Source organism: Elephantulus edwardii, unplaced genomic scaffold (assembly GCF_000299155.1).
Source record: "Elephantulus edwardii isolate Elephantulus edwardi_28Jun2011 unplaced genomic scaffold, EleEdw1.0 scaffold00022, whole genome shotgun sequence".
Lineage (NCBI taxonomy): Eukaryota > Metazoa > Chordata > Mammalia > Macroscelidea > Macroscelididae > Elephantulus > Elephantulus edwardii.
Genome location: NW_006399772.1, coordinates 5845941 through 5862055, shown reverse-complemented (window position 1 = coordinate 5862055; position 16115 = coordinate 5845941). Strand labels below are relative to the sequence as shown.

Genomic DNA, 16115 nt, shown 5'->3' with positions numbered 1-16115 from the left:
CAAAATCTCTGTAGATGTTCATTGAAATGAAAAATAAAGAAATTTTTTTAAAAAAAGAATAGATACAGAAATTGGCATGGTCTTATCTAGAACAGTAAGGGCTGGAATGTCAGAGCTCAAGCACACTTATTATCATTTGAATCACTGATCCATTTACAATAACAGTTAAGCCTAAAAAACAAACTAAGCCCACTGCTGTCAAATTGGCTTCAGCACATACTGACCCTATCAGACAGTACCTGCCCCTAGGATTTCCAGATCTTTATGGGAGTAAACTGCCTCATCCTATGGAGCCAGAGCCACTGGTGGGTTTAAAACACTGACCTTTTGGCTAGAAGTTGAGAGCCTAACTGTTGAGCCACCAAGGCTCTTTAACATCTAAGTAGTCATTATTTACATTTTAAAAAATTTACAGTGAAAAGTATAAAACAAAACACTTGTCATCTAAATAATTTTTAGGGAGCTGTGGTGGCTCAATATGGATTACATCTCAACATCAAGAAAACAAAGGTGCTCACCACAGGGCCAGTAGGCAACATCATGGAAAAAGGGCTGAAACTGTCAATTATCTCAGTTAGATCAACAATCAACACCATTAATACTAGCAGTCAGAGGAGCAGGAGACCTATTGCATTGGGCAAGTCTGATGTCAGGGACCTCTCCTTGAAAAATACTGAAGAGCAATGATGTCAGTTTGAAGACTAAGGTGCGCCAGATTCAGGCTATGATCTTTTCGATTACATACTATGCTCTGAGTGCTGGACAATGAGTTAGGATGATAGAAGAATCAATGCCTTTGAGTTGTGGTGGTGGAGAGGGGTACTAACACAGGAACTGCCAAAAGAACAAACAGGTACATTTTGGGGAAGGTTAAACTGTGTGGAAGCAAGGATGGCAAAACTTCATCCCTCATACTTTGAACATGTGGCTAGGAGAGGTTATTCCTTAGAAAGAGATATTATGCTTGGAAAGGTGGAGGGTCAATGAAAGAGAGGAAGACCCCCCCAAAGTGTTGGATTAGCACAGTTACAAGTGTATCAAAAATGATGAAGATGACACAGGTAGGACAACGTTCAGATCTGTTGTTCAAGAGGTCACTATGCGTTGTACTCGACTGAAAGGCACCTAACAACAACAATTAGTGGTCTAGAAGCTAGGGAGGTGTACTACCAATCCAGAAGCAATTTACCAGCGGCTCCACAGGAGAAAGAAGAACAATTCTTTCTCATAAAATTTACAGCCTCTGAAATCCCACTGGAGGGTCAACTAGAAGTCACATCTGACTCAACAGCAATGTGTTTTAATTTGCTTTTAAAAAATTCACTTTAATGACAATAATCTGCAACAAGAGGTGCATTGCAAAGTGGACTGGGGTGGGGAAGGAGAAGGGGAGAGTAAATGAATAAAAAGTTTTTAAAAATTAAGAAAAATTATTTTTAGAGCAAGACTCAATAATATTATTTATCTTCATAAATGACCTCTATTAACTTTACTGTGCACTTATTATCTTCTTTACTTCAATTATTCGAATACTCCTCAAAAGAGTCCTTTGAGGAACATAGGATTTCCCCTATTTTACAACTGAATGCAAAAACCTATGTCCAAACATGTAAAGCCAAACTAAAACTCATAGTCTTAATGGATTAATTCTCATAGTGAAAGTCTGCAGAAGTTAGGAGGATAAGATCAATTGCAAGACACCAAGAAATCAGCCCCCCTGAACAAAGAATGGGAGCAATTTTTCTTGAAATATTGGTCAGAACCAGTGGAGATAGACCCTGCCAATGAAATGGGTGACTGTTTGCCACCTGTGACTCAGTCACAATCTCTGGATTCAACTTAAACCTATTTGACCATGAATAAATTATTTGTAGGTTTAACTTTAAATTCTTTCTTATTTCTGTTCTGTGAGATCCCTAAGTTGAACCTAGCCTGTTGAACCAGTTCTCTAATAAACACATATTATTGTGGGAAACTATTTTAAAACTCTATAAAGCATGATATGCATGCAAATATTCCTGTTGTTGCTGCTGTTATGTACCATTGGCTGGGAACTGAATCATCACTGACCCTCTAGCAGGTTTTCAGAGACTGTAAATATTCGCTGAAAAGGATGAAACTGCCCATCTTTCTCCTGCAAAGTGGCTGGTGGACTCGAATGACTTGCCTTTGGATTGACAGTACAACTCCTTACCAGGGTGCTTGTGTCTAGATGCAGGCATTGATAGTGATTTTATCTGTTTCGTTAGACTACATTGCACTTCCCCCTCTGTGTTTTTAGAGTGACTGACTATATATTGCTTTATAATAGATGTCATTTTTTTCATTTGCTTCCTCCTTCCCTAGGTTTTCGTTGGTAGAAGAGTCATAAAAACAATTCTTCCAACACACCGTGCTGGAAATTCCTGCCAAACACACACACTTTATCAGAAAGAAAGACAGCACACAGGATCTGAGTTGTGCTTAACTCCAGAGAGTGTTGACAAAACACTATCAGCTGTGCATAATTCTTGGTGTTTTTAAGCTTCCAAACAGAGTCAACACCAAACAGACAGCTGTGTTTTTAAGAATAGTCAGTAGTAGAACTCTAATCTACACTCTAAACTGAAACTCAGTGTTCGGTCAACTGTTTAACGTGAGCAGTAAGTAACCAAAGAGCCTGGCTTTTTCACACATGAACATGCCAGATGAATTCAAAGCTTCCCAGAAGAAGTCATTAGCTTGTAACCAAGAGTAGTTAGACTGTGGCCTTTGCAGGCTTCATTTTCATTTACAGGGTCCAAAGGTCAAAGGTAAACACAATTTTATGCACCTTCCTTTTCACACTGTTCCACTAATTCTTGAGAAGAATATGACCCTCACATATGACAGTTCCAGTATCCTGTTACTTCTGCCCATATGAACAGGTTCATTGTTATGTGCTGTTGAGTCAGAACTGACCCACAACTGACCCTTCATTGAGTTTTCAGAGTCTGCATTTTACAAGAGGAAACGGTTCATCTTTTTCCCATGGAGCAGCTAGTAAATTTGAACTGCCTGCATTTGGATTGGCAGAACACCTTGTTACTCATTAGACCACCGGGGCTCTATGAAAAGGTAGCGGGGGCCGGGGGGGGGGGAACCACATTAAGGAATTAGACCTGACAATTGGATTGGGACAGGGATTCAGATAATAAGCACAGGGTAAAGATGCAATCTGAGAAGCAGGTAAGGGAAGATATAGCTCAAAGTTATAAGAATATCCTCACTGGTAGAGGCTTGGAAGCTCAGAGCAGGTGATCCTTGAAATTTGAGAAGGAGTCAGAACCCCAAAACACTTAATTGTACTCCTTCAAAATCTATACCATGACCAAGAAGCTGTTGTCCAAACAGAGCAAGAAACACTGACTGCATGGCTTAAAATCAGGAAGGGTGTGCATCAGATCTGTGTTCTTTCTCCATACCTATCAATCTAGATACTGAAGAAGAATTTATGCAGCTTGACCCTATGAAGAGAAATGAGGCATCAGGATCAGAAAAAGATGCCTCAAGAAGCTGCTTATGGAGATGACACAACCTTGCTTGCTGAAAGTGAGGATAACCTGAAGCACTTGTTGCAGAAGATCTAAGATTAAAGCTTTCAATATGAATTGCATCTCAACATCAAAAACGCAAAGGTCCTTACCTCTGGTAAATGGCAACATCATAATAGCTAGAGAATGAAGTAAAACTGTCAATTATTTTCTTTTACTTGGATCCACAATCAACACCCTTAGTACTAGCAGTCAGGAGATCAGGAGATATATTTCACTCGGCAAATCCACAATAAAGGACCTCTCCAAAATACTAAAGAGCAGTGATGTGAGTCTAAAGACTACAGTGTGCCTGATTCAGGTGTCTCTTTCAATAACTTGCTGTGCTTCTGAGAGCTGGACATTTGATAAGGATGGCAGAACTGGTGCCTTTGAGCTGTGGTGTTGGGAAGAGCTCTGAGCACCCCATGGACGTCGAAGAGAATGAACAGAGACGTCTTGGAAAAAGTAGAGCCAGAGTGCTTCTTGGAGGCAAAGATAGTGAAGCTTCATCTTTCATACTTTGGATATGTTGCTAGGAAAGTTTATTCCTTAGAAAGGGATCTCATGCTTGGAAAGGTGGAGGCTCAGTGAAAGAGGAAGGCTTCCCAAAGCGATGGATTGACACAGTGACTGCAGCAATGGGCTCAAGCGTATCAGTGATGATGAGGATGGCACAGGCTATGACAGGATCCAGGTTTATTGTTCATAACGTACTTGACTCAGCAGCACAAACCACCACCACTACCATCAGTGTCAGATAGCCTATTAGCTGGTGTGGGGACTGCATTTTACTAACCTCATAAGCAGGATTGTTGCCCTTGATTTTCCTTGTGCAGGAAGAACTGTGGGGATGACACATTTGATAAGAGCTTGCAAAGACAGAGATTTGGTGTCAGGCAGAGCACCAAAGCTCAGTCTCATGGGGAAAAAGACAAGGACACAATTCTCAAAGCAGGAGTATATTGATGGGAAAACCAGCAACTGAAATGGGTTGACATTGAGGTCAGAACTGGCCTAAGAAAACCTACTGACTGGTAACAAATATTTGGCAATACCATCTCAGACAAGAGTCTAATAATGAAAGTTTATAGAATTCTCCCAGGCCTCCACAAGAAAAAGACTGATAACCCAATTACAAAATGGGCAAAAGATACGGTAAGAGTTTTCAAAGAGGAAGATATTTGGGGTCAACAGACACATGAAGACATGCTCAAGATCACTGGCAATAAGACAGAAAGCAAAACCACAATGAGGTACCATCTCACTCCAGTAGCAGTGACAAAGTTTAACCGGACAGCAAGTAAGAAATGTTGGAGAGGATGTTGGTGGGATTGTAAAACGATATAACCATTCTGGAAGGCAGTTTGGCACTTCCTCAAAAAACTGAACATAGAAATTCCACATGACTCAGCTATTCCACTGCTTTGAATATACCCCAAGAAAATGAAAACTGAGTTCAAATGGAGACTTGTACACCAATGTTCATAGCAGCATTATTCATCATTGCAGGAACCTGAAAGCAACACAGATGCCCAACCACAAATGAATCAATTGAGAAGTTGTGGTATATTCATACAATGAAATACTACGCCGCATGCAGGAGCAATGATTTTGTAAATTATTACCTAACTTGGGAGGGACTGGAGAGCATTATGCTGAGTAATTCAGTCTCATAAGGACAAATACTGTATGAGGATCCAAGGGGGGGGTGGTTTGTGGAAGCAGAGGGATGAGGATTAGGGGGTGCTGTGTTAATCATAGGGTTGCCCAAAATGATAGTTGGGGAGGTGAAGGATCTTGTGTGAAAAACAATGTATTTGAACTTTGTAAATAAATCCATATAAAATTTAAAAAATATTAAAGGAAGAACTGGTCTAAACTCTAGTTCAGAACTGAGCCTCTCAATGGGAAGTAGAGATTGGAGTGGATGAGAAATGTCACCAGACTTGCAGGTAGTGAAAGAATTAAGTGTTCAGTTTCTCTTGGCCTTGGATCAGGCGGTAGCAGGATTCTATCAGTCAGCCATGGCCAAAATCAAGGACCTTCGCAGTAAGGAGGAGGAGGAGGAGCCGTTGACACAGCTGGATGATCTGAAGGTGGAGCTTTCCCAGCTGCGTCGCCAAAGTGACAGGTGCTGAGGGTTTCTAAGTTCTCCAAACTCCGAGTTGTCCGAAAAATCCGTTGCCCGTGTTCTCACTGTTATTAACCAGACTCAGAAGGGGAACCTCAGAAAATACTACAAGGGCAAGAAGTACAAACCCCTGGATCTGCAGCCCAAGAAAACACGTGCCACGTGCCAAAGGCTCAACAAGCACGAGGAGAACCTGAAGACCAAGAAGCAGCAGCGAAGAGTGCCTGTACCCACTGTGGAAATATGCAGTCAAAGCCTGAATGTCTTACATAAATAAAACACAAAATTAGAAGAAAAAAAAATTACATGGTCAGAGACTGGACATTAATAAAAATATAAGCTGCTTATTAAACATCTGAAGTTTGCTTGGCTTCACAATTAACCCTCTTGGTACTAGTAGTCAGGAAATCAAAAGATAATTTGCATTGGGAAAACTCTGCTGTCATGAACCTCTCCAGATTACTGAAGAGCAATGATGTCATTCTGGAGCCTAAGGTGTGCCTGATCCAGGCCATGGTCTTTGCAATTACTTGTTATGCATCAGAAAGCTAGACAATGACTAGGGATGACAGAAGGAGCATTTATGCCTTTGCACTGTGGTGCTGGAGAAGAGTATTGAATATACCATGTACTGCTAGTAGAACAAACAGGTTCGTCATAGAGAGGGTGAAACCAGTTTGTTCCTTGGAGGTAGGATTCTGAAGGTCTGTCTGACATATTTTGGTCATGTTGCAAGGAGGAACCAGTCTTTGGAGAAGGACGTCATGCTTGGGAAGGTAGAGGACCTTCGATGAGATGAACTGACTCCGTGACTGAAGTAATCGGTGTAGGTCTGTCAGACAATGAGGTTGGCTTAGAATAGAACAGGGTTCAGAGCTGCTATACATAGGGTCGCTATTAGTTGCAAGCAACTCAGTGACACATAACAACAGTAACCATCTATGTGACAAAATATTAGCAGTGCTTATTCTAGATGTTGGGATTAATAGTGATTTTATCTCCTTCATTACTTTTAATTGTATTTTATCCCTATATTTTAAAAGTGAACTTGCATTATTTTATCATGTTGTTAGAGACCTTCAAGTTGAATACATCTCACAATGGACTTGTGATCAACACATCTGAACCCACAGCCTCAAGATCTCCGACATACTTGATCCTACTGCTGCAGTTACCATGTCATTTTATCTGGTTGAAGTTTTTCTTCTCATTTGCTGATCCTCCATATTTCCAAGCATGATATCTTTCTCCAAAGAATAATCTCTCTTACCCACACACCTGAAGTATGTGAGGCAAAGCTTTATTGTCCTTGCCTCCAAGGGGCACTCTGGCTGTACTTTCTCCAAGGCATAACTGTTTATTCTTCTGGCAGTGCATAGCAAGTGATTGATAGGATGCCTGAATCAGATGCACTTTAGTCTTCAAACTGACATCATTGTTTCTTGATAATTTGGAGAGGTTCCTGACTGCAGAAAAGGACAGCATGCTTGGAAAGGTGGAGAGAGGGTCAGCATAAGGTAGGAAGACCCTCAACAAAATAAATTGATACGGGGACTGTAACAATGGGCTTAAGTATATGAGAGGTGATGAAGATGGCACAAAATAGGGCAGGGTTCAGATACATTGTTCATAGGGATTACCCAGAGTCATAGCTGACATCATATCACAAATGTGGAGGTAGGACTTTGCATCTATCATTGCTAAACTCCTACCATCATTACAAGTTGTTCTTGTTCTCTGCTTTAGATCTCAAGGCCATTTTAATCCAGAAGCTCCTCTGAAATCTGATCCGTTTCATGTTGTTGTTGTTGTTGTTGTTGTGTATCATGGAATCGGAGCCAACACATAGCTGACCCTCCAGTGGGTTTACAGAAGAGATTGCCCATCTTTCTTCAACAGAGAAGCTGGTGGATTCAAAGCATGTACTTTGCATCACCAGCACAGTTCCTTACTGTCTCCATACCTTTTCAACCTGTATGCAGAACAGATTATCCGGGAGGCTGGGCTCTATGAGGAGAAATGTGGGGTCAAGATTGGTGGATGATTTATCAACAATCTGCATTATGCAGATGACACAACCCTGCTTGCTGAAACTGAGGAGGACCTGAAGCGCCTGCTGCAGAGGGTCAAGGACCGTAGCCTCCAATATGGATTGAGGCTCAATGTCAAGAAGACAAAGATTCTCACCACTGGGCCAATTGGCAGCATCAGGATGGATGGTGAAGAGATTGAGATTGTTCACAGCTTCAGTTTGCTTGGCTCCACAGTCAACACTCTCGGCACCAGTAGCCAGGAAATTAAAAGGTGCATTGCCATGGCAAAGTCTGCTATTAGGGACCTTTCCAAAGTACTGAAGAGCAATGGTGTCTCTTTGGAGACTAAGGTGCGTCTGATACAGGCCATGGTCTTTGCAATCACTTGTTATGCATCAGAGAGTTGGACAATGACTAAGGAGGGTAGAAGGGATGACAGAAGGAGCATTTATGCCTTTGCACTGTGGTGCTGGAGAACAGTATTGAGAATACCATGGACTGCTAGGAAAACAAACAGATTCATCCTGGAAAGGGTTAAACTGGGTGGCTCCTTGGAGGCAAGGATTCTGAGGCTCCGTCTAACATACTTTGGACATGTTGTGAGGAGAGACCGGTCCTTGGACAAGGACATCATGCTTGGGAGGGTGGAGGGACAGCACAGGAGGGGAAGGCCCTCTATGAGGTGGATTGATTCAGTGACTGGGATAATCGTGATGGGTGTGTCAGAGACGGTGCGTTTGGCACAGGACAGAGCAGAGTTTAGGGCTGTTGTACATAAGGTCGCTATGAGTCGTAAACGACTCGACGGCACATAACAACAACAAGCCACCAGAGCTCCCTGTTCAGTATCACAGGGACTCTCCACTGTCACATAGGTGGTGACCACACATGATGTGTGTTGGCTTGAAATTGAGCCCCGACCCCCTTTCCACCATAATTATTGTGGGAAGAAGGACCCGCCTATAGGTTTTGCTGGAGACCAGAATCTATATCCTGATTCAGATCCTCCAATGACAACCTTATGCTTGATTGTTATGGAGAAAGGAAAGGAGCAAAAAACAAAACAATAATTTCACCAACACTTCTTTAAGGCCCAAGGTGCATGTCTTGGTTCTTGGGGAATATAATCAACAGGGTGAAAGGAACTCTCATTTGGCTTGGCCACTGAACTCTTCCCCTGGTTGGACTCTATGCACCATTGTGACACCCAGAGTTGGCAGAGGTGGTGCGAGCAGAGAGAATTAGAGCAACGGAGACAAAACAGCAGTCCACAGGGAGCTGACCAGATAGAAGGCAAAATGAGAGCCCCCTTGGGAACCAGAGGAGCGACTCAAACACTTCAAGTTGAGAAGCACTTGGAACAATACTCAAACATGGAGGGAGAGGGAGGGGAACAATCCTCAAATACTGGTAAGTAGTAATAACTGAAGGCGAACTTAGTTTTGAGAAGAGAAGACGGGGTAATCAATGTCTTTAATTGTGAGTATTATTAGTTGAGAACAAAAAGAACATTTACGAAATGCAACCTTTCACTCATCTGTTCAACAATACAGCAAAGACATCTATAGTTACCCCCCAGAATATGTTAGTTAAACAAATAAACTTAATTTTTATTAACAGAGTAAAGAGCAAATAATAATATAATCAGCATATATGTAAGAAAAGCCTTTGAGAAAATGCAACACAGATTCATGATAAAAGCTCTTTTAGCAGACTAGGAGCAGAAAGAAAGCTGTCACATTTTTTATCTCATTACACTCCCGTATTTGTCATTTCCTCCATTTTTAAAATCAAGAGAAGTGAGGTTTGGAGAACTTAAGAATATATCTAAGTTAAAGTAGCCAGTAGTTGATGGAGCTGGAGATAAGCCTTAAATTCAGGGGTGTCCTGGTAAATGTTTAACTGCAATTCTGTGACCGGAAAGCAGCTCAGGTTTGACATGTTACTGATTTCCCTTGGTGGTTGGTTTCAAACTATTGACATGATATCACTACCACAAGATTGAGAGGAGACACAAAAATGCTTTTAAGCCAAAGCAGCAACATTAGTTTCTACCGTATTGACTCCAACCCACACTCTTTCCACCCTACTGTGCATTGTATTTAGTCTCTAAGGAGCAAATAGCTAATGTCTGGGACAATTTAAAAAACAGAGTAAGCTGTCTTGAGGTAATTGGTAAGGAGATAGAAGAGGAGGTTAAAATAGCAGATGAGTCATGGTTTCCTGTAATCAAAATTGCCCACAAGTATTTAAAATAAAGATTACGAGGAGCATAGATTAGAAGGTAATCAACAACAACATAGATTACAAGGTCATGTGACATGGTAAACTGGGACACCAAGGAGTTTGTGTTCAAATGTGGCTCTGCTCCTAGCTGGCTATGTCATCTTGATTTTTGTTATCTGCTGTCGACAGCTGACCCCTCAGCAGGGTTTCAGAGGCTGTAAATCACATGGGAGGAGATTGTCCACCTTTCTTCTGTAGAACACCTTATGGAATTGAACGGTGTTGTTATTATTACTAAGACTTCATTGCATCTGAGGCCTGTGAGGCTCTGTTTTAAATAGACTTTGATGACTCTTATGCAACCAACTAGGCTTAGTCATGGACATATGGGGAAACTTACAGAGTTTATGCTTTTGGTTTTTGGAGAGCTAAATACCTTCTTGTAAGAATCAGGCCAATTTAGCTGTGAATCTGGGACATTTTGTAATTCTAAACTCATTGCTATTAACTTAGAAATCAAGTCCTTTTTTTCCCACAGACCTATGAGTTAGTTCTGACTCGATGACACACAACACCAATAACAGGACAGCATATAGCTCTGAGGAAAACAAACTCAAGAATAAAGAAACCATCCTAGGGATGGAGGTGTACTGGTGGCACAGGGGTTAAGTACTTGAATGTTAACCAAAAGGTCAGCGATTCAAATCCACCAGCTGCTGCACAGGGAAAAGATTCTGTTCACTGTAAAGATTACAGACTTGGAAACTCTATGGGCATGTTCTACTCTGCCTATGTGGTGAGTCAGAATTATCCCTCCTACTGGGTAACTCTTCCTAGCGGGAGCTCTGGTGGCTTAGTGGCAACAGGCTACGCTGCAATCCTGAAGGCACTAGGTTTGAGGCCACCAGCTGCGCCATGAGAGAAAGATGGGCAGCCTCCTCTGCCTCTGAAAAGCTGCCAGAGGTTCAGCCTTGCCACTAGGCTCATCACCGAAAGCCAGGCAGTGCTTTGGCTTTTCAATGTAAACTTTTGAAATGTTATCTTTGAAATAAGGTTACAGTTTTTCCTCTCTCCCCCTACTCCCCACCCCACTCCACAGGCAATTTTTAATTGTCAAATTAAATTTAAAAATTGTCAAATTAGTATTTCCTAAATAAGCAAATGTTACTTGTACCATTGAATCAATTCCTTTTCATATCAAGTCTATAGGACAGGCTACAACTGCTGTCTAGCATACCCAATGGAAACTTAAGGAGTTTTAAGCTTTTGGTTTTTGGAGAATTAAATACTTTCTCATAGGAACCAGGCCAATTTAGCCTGGAAACCTTGTCTCATCTGCTATTTCAACCTGACAAGAGGGCTGTTCTCCGATGGAAGAGCTGGTTGATTTAGGGCACTGACTTTCACTTAGCAGTCAAGCGTTTAACCATTGCACCACCAGGGTGTCTTAATGCCGTCTGAACATTGTGCAAAGCAAATAATGGTTAGGGCTATTGAGTTGATTGTAACTTATTGCAAGTCTATCTATTTACAAAGAAATAAAACCATGTCTGGCCCTGTCCCAGCATCATCTCTGCTTTGTGTCAGCCCAGTGTTGCAGTCACTGTGTCAATACCTCTGGTCCAGATCTTCTTATTTCATGATTTCCCTATTTTTCCACTTCAAGAGGTTGCATGTGATCTAGAACCAATGACACAGAAGGACGAAGTCCTAGCTGCACTGAAGGCTTTGGTGAAAAGCAAGCAAGGCAAGCCGGATGGTCTAATTAATTACAGGCTCTCACCAACCAACTCAAGTGGGCCTGAGGCCCAGCTCCACGTATCTCTAGCCTTGTGTACTCAGGAAAGAGAATTAGCCTCTCTAAATCTCAGCTGCTTCATCTATAAGGAGGACATAATCGTGTCTGGTACCAGAATTTGGTATAAGTTTTAAATGAGAACTGAAAAGCACTTAGTGTATTCAATAAGCAGTATATATATTTTTTTAAAAAAACCCACAGAAGCCTAATGGCAAATATAAAACTTAGAATTGACCTAGATACAGAGTATAAAAGATCAAAGACATACACAAAGCTAATTACATCATAAAGGGTGGTGCATGATGAAAGACTCGTTATAAATGAACATCAGTCTGTATAACATGAAAGAGCCCTGGTGGGGCAGTAGTTAAAATGGGTGGCTGTTAAGCAAAAGGTGAGCAGTTCAAACTCACTAGTCACTCTACGGGAGAAAGATGTGGGCTCCTGTAAAAGTTACCACCTTTGAAGCCCCCGGGAGCAGTTCTGCTTTTTGCTATGGGGTCACTAGAAGGCGAAGTTGACTCCACAGCAATGAGATTGAACTTGGCTTCATGTGAAAAGGATTATTCCATAGATTTTCTAGGAGTGTGGAACTGATGACCTCATTTCCACCTAAAGCAGATTTTCGTGGTAGATTGTCCCTTTGTGCTTTGTAGTGAGAAAGTACAAAGAGTATCTGGAGCATGCAAAGGGGGCAGGAGGCAATTTTTTATGGCTAGGGAAAAAAACTGAATGCAGATAGCTTTATGAGTTGTTACTCAGAACCATCTACAAAGACAGAGTTGTTAACTAGCTACCATAAAACTGTAATGCTGTCGTTCTCTTCCGAGAACCAAGCTAAGATGCAGAGGCGACAAATCGTGTGTGGCTGCCTGCCATCCGCCCCAGTTAAGAGCTTCTAATCAGCAGTTTGCTGCATGGGGAAGCTCACACTGTTAGGGCCACTTAGAAACTGACTTTGAAGCAAGGTCAAGAGAGATGCTAAATTGCATGTGCGAAGAGTGTCTAAGGAGGGCCTTGAATTAAGTCATCACACAATCAGCCTCATCTTTTCTTCTCCAAGGCTCTGGAAACCTCACTGGTGAAGTATCTGTGCATCCCTCCCCACACATCCCCTCATTACTCTTCAGAATCCAGGTAATAATCATTCTTTTAGCTATTCTTCCACACATATATTATCAGTGTCTACTGTCTGACAAGTACAGAAGTAGATATGCCATTCTTGTTATGTGCTATAGTCTAAACCAACCCATAGCCAACCCTCCTGTTGGTTGGTTTTCAGAGGCAATAAATCACACAAGAGGAGAGATTGCCCACCTTTCTCTCAAGAAGCAGCTGGTAGACTTGAACTGTCTGCTTTGGATTGGTAGTGCAACTCCTTACCCGCTGGCCACAACAGCTTTCTAGATATATACACATGTGGATTAGCAGAGTATGTACAATGGTTAAACTCTAGCTGTAACTAAAGGTTGGAAGATCAAACACACCAGCAACACCCTGGGAGAAAAGACATGGTCACTTGTTCCCTTAAAGATTACCAGAAAACCTATTGCCACATCTTCTCCTGTGCAGCACTTGGTGTGTTGAGCCTGCCTTTCAGCAGTCAAAGACTCACCCACTGTATCACTCAGGTTCCTTACTGTTTTAATATATTTTTTTAGTATTAATATCATAAATATCATCATATCATAATAGCTAGCCTCCAGAAACCCTATGAACCTGGAGAGAGGATGAAAGACACACAAGCATTGAGGACTCTCCTTCATAGGGTGGTTATAAGTCACCTATGACTCAATGGCACTTAACAACAATAGAAACAACAACAACAACATTAATATCATAATACCCAAACCAAGTACACTGCCATTGGGTCACGTCTAATTCATAGAAAGTGCCACCTGGTTCCTGGGACTATAAATCTCTTTAAAAATTTTTTTAATTGTTTTTTTGTTTGTTTGTTTGTTGTTTTTTTTTTTTTAAATTTTATTATTTTGTGTGCGTGTACCGTCAAATCAGATCTGACTGGTACAGGAGGATATTGCGCCTCCTTCTCCGGCAGAGCATCTGGTGGATTCGAACCGTGTTCCTCTGGGATTGCAGTGCAACTTCTTGCCACTAGGCCACCAGAGCTCCCCAAAAATTTTTAATTGTGATTTTTAGCAACAGTTTATAGAAAGGTTGGGTTTTCATTCATTCATTGTTGCACATTTTCTCCCTTCTGCTCCATTTCCCTTCCCCAGTCTACTTGGCAATAACCTCTTGTTCCAAATTGTTTTCATACATATAATGCCTACTCAGATAGTCCTGCCCCTCATCTGCTCCAATGAAATGTTCATGATCTATCTACACTCATCCTATTCTCCCCCCACTCATGTCACTGTAGTATATTAACAAAATGGAATATTATGCAGCAATGAAAAACAACAAAAACATTACACAACATGGATGAGCCTGGAGGACATAATGCTTAGTGAAATATCTCAGTCACAAAAGGACAAATATTGCTTAACAACAATTATAAAATAGGATTGATATGGGATTTAAGGGGAGAAATGGGACTATAAATCTTAACAAGAAGAAACTATCCATCTGTTCCTGCAGAGTGACTGGTGGGTTTTGAACAACCAATGTATCTGTTAGCAACCCCACATATTACCACAAGACTCCTGTTGTACATTAGGGGATAGAAATGAGCGCTTCAAAGTGATTCTTGAGAGGTGAGTCTGGGCGATCAGGGTTGAAGACCAGAAAATTCCAAAGAGAAGACAAGTGTTCACAAGCTTAGAGGTCAGTGCAACAAACGGTGTGAGTGAGTGTGGTGAGTAGAGAGGTTGGAGAGATAGTGCACTGGCAGATACATGTAAATATGAAATTAAAAGTAAAATGATTTGTCATAGCTCTCAACATTAGAATTGGAAAGATATCACCCTGATCATTTTACAAGTGAAGAAACTGAGGCACCGAGGGGTTAATAATGGTTTATTCACATAAAGCCCATCAAATCAATCACAACTTAAAGCAACTCTGTTGTTGTTGTTGTTGTTATGTGCCATCAAGTCGCCTGTGACTCATAGTGACCTTGTGTACAATAGTTCTGAACTCTGCTCTATCCTGAGCCAGTCTGTCTTGAACACACCTACCCACATTATCCCAGTTACTGTTTTTTTCTTTTTTAAAAAATTATTATTAATTTCAATGAAAATTTACAGAGACTTTGGATTTCCACTCATTCATTGTTGCACTTTCCTCCCCTCCTAAGCCTCCCCCCTAGTACACTACCCTCTTGGAAAAGTAAAAGAAAAAGTCTTTCATTGTTTTACAATCCTTCCCCCCAGGTCCACTCCACTATACAGCCTTTGCTCTGGATTCCTGTCATGACAAAAATACCTAATAATGAATCCCTCTTAAACAGTTTTCTCCCTCATCTGTTTCAATGGCTTATACGTTATTGAACCTATCTTTCTCAGCATCCCCCCAACCCTGAGGGTAGTCCTGCTTTACAACAGTGGCACCATGCAGTATTTGTCCTTTTGTGGCTGAGATACTTCACTCAGCATAATGTCCTCCAGGGTCACCCATTTATGAGTTCCTTAACCTGGACCACTAGGTTATCTTTGTCAACGTATTTGTTGTTGTTGTGTATTGCCAACTCAGAATCAAGCTCTATCTGATCCTCCAGAGGGAATTTTCAGCAACACTACATTGTATGGGAGGAGATAGTCCATCTTTCTTCCATGAGCAGTTGGTGGGTTCAAACTGCATGCCTTTGGATTGGCAGTGCAATTCTTTATCACTATATGAGGCTATAAATTCTGTTTTGAACCAAGAAGAGTAGGGGTGGTGGTGGGTTTTTTTTCCAACAGCAGAATCCTTATACACAAGATTTCCCTCCCTCATTTCTCTATCTCTTTTAAAACTTTATATTGTTTCCATACAAAATTCATATACATTGTGTTTCCTTCATGTACCTTGTATTTCACATCTTCTTTGATTCACATAGTGTTTCATACCATCACTGATATACGTTGTTTTATAAAACCAGTCACCATTCCTATGTACCTACTATTACCCTATCTTTTCAAATTCCCAACAGGTCTTTCCTAATTCCTTTACCCCCTCCCTCCACCCACGAAACTCTGTCATCCTATTGAATCTCCCCCTCCTTCAACTCTATTCTCCTGCCCCCTCCCCTTCCTCTTTTGCACTTTTCACTTTAAAGATGAAAGCAACTATTTTAAAATTGTTTTAAGTGTGGTTCTCAGAAATAGTTACTCCATAATTTTTTTAATTATTATTATTAATTTCAATGAACATCTACAGAGATTTTGGAATTCCATTCATTCACTGTTGTACTTTTCTCCCCCCCCACCCCC

The 16115-nt window shown here is 41.2% G+C and overlaps 1 pseudogene; it reads left to right on the top strand.

Moving 5' to 3' along the window:
• Positions 1-5578: 5578 nt before the first annotated feature.
• On the top strand, positions 5579-5945 carry LOC102850518 (annotated as a pseudogene).
• Positions 5946-16115: the final 10170 nt, after the last annotated feature.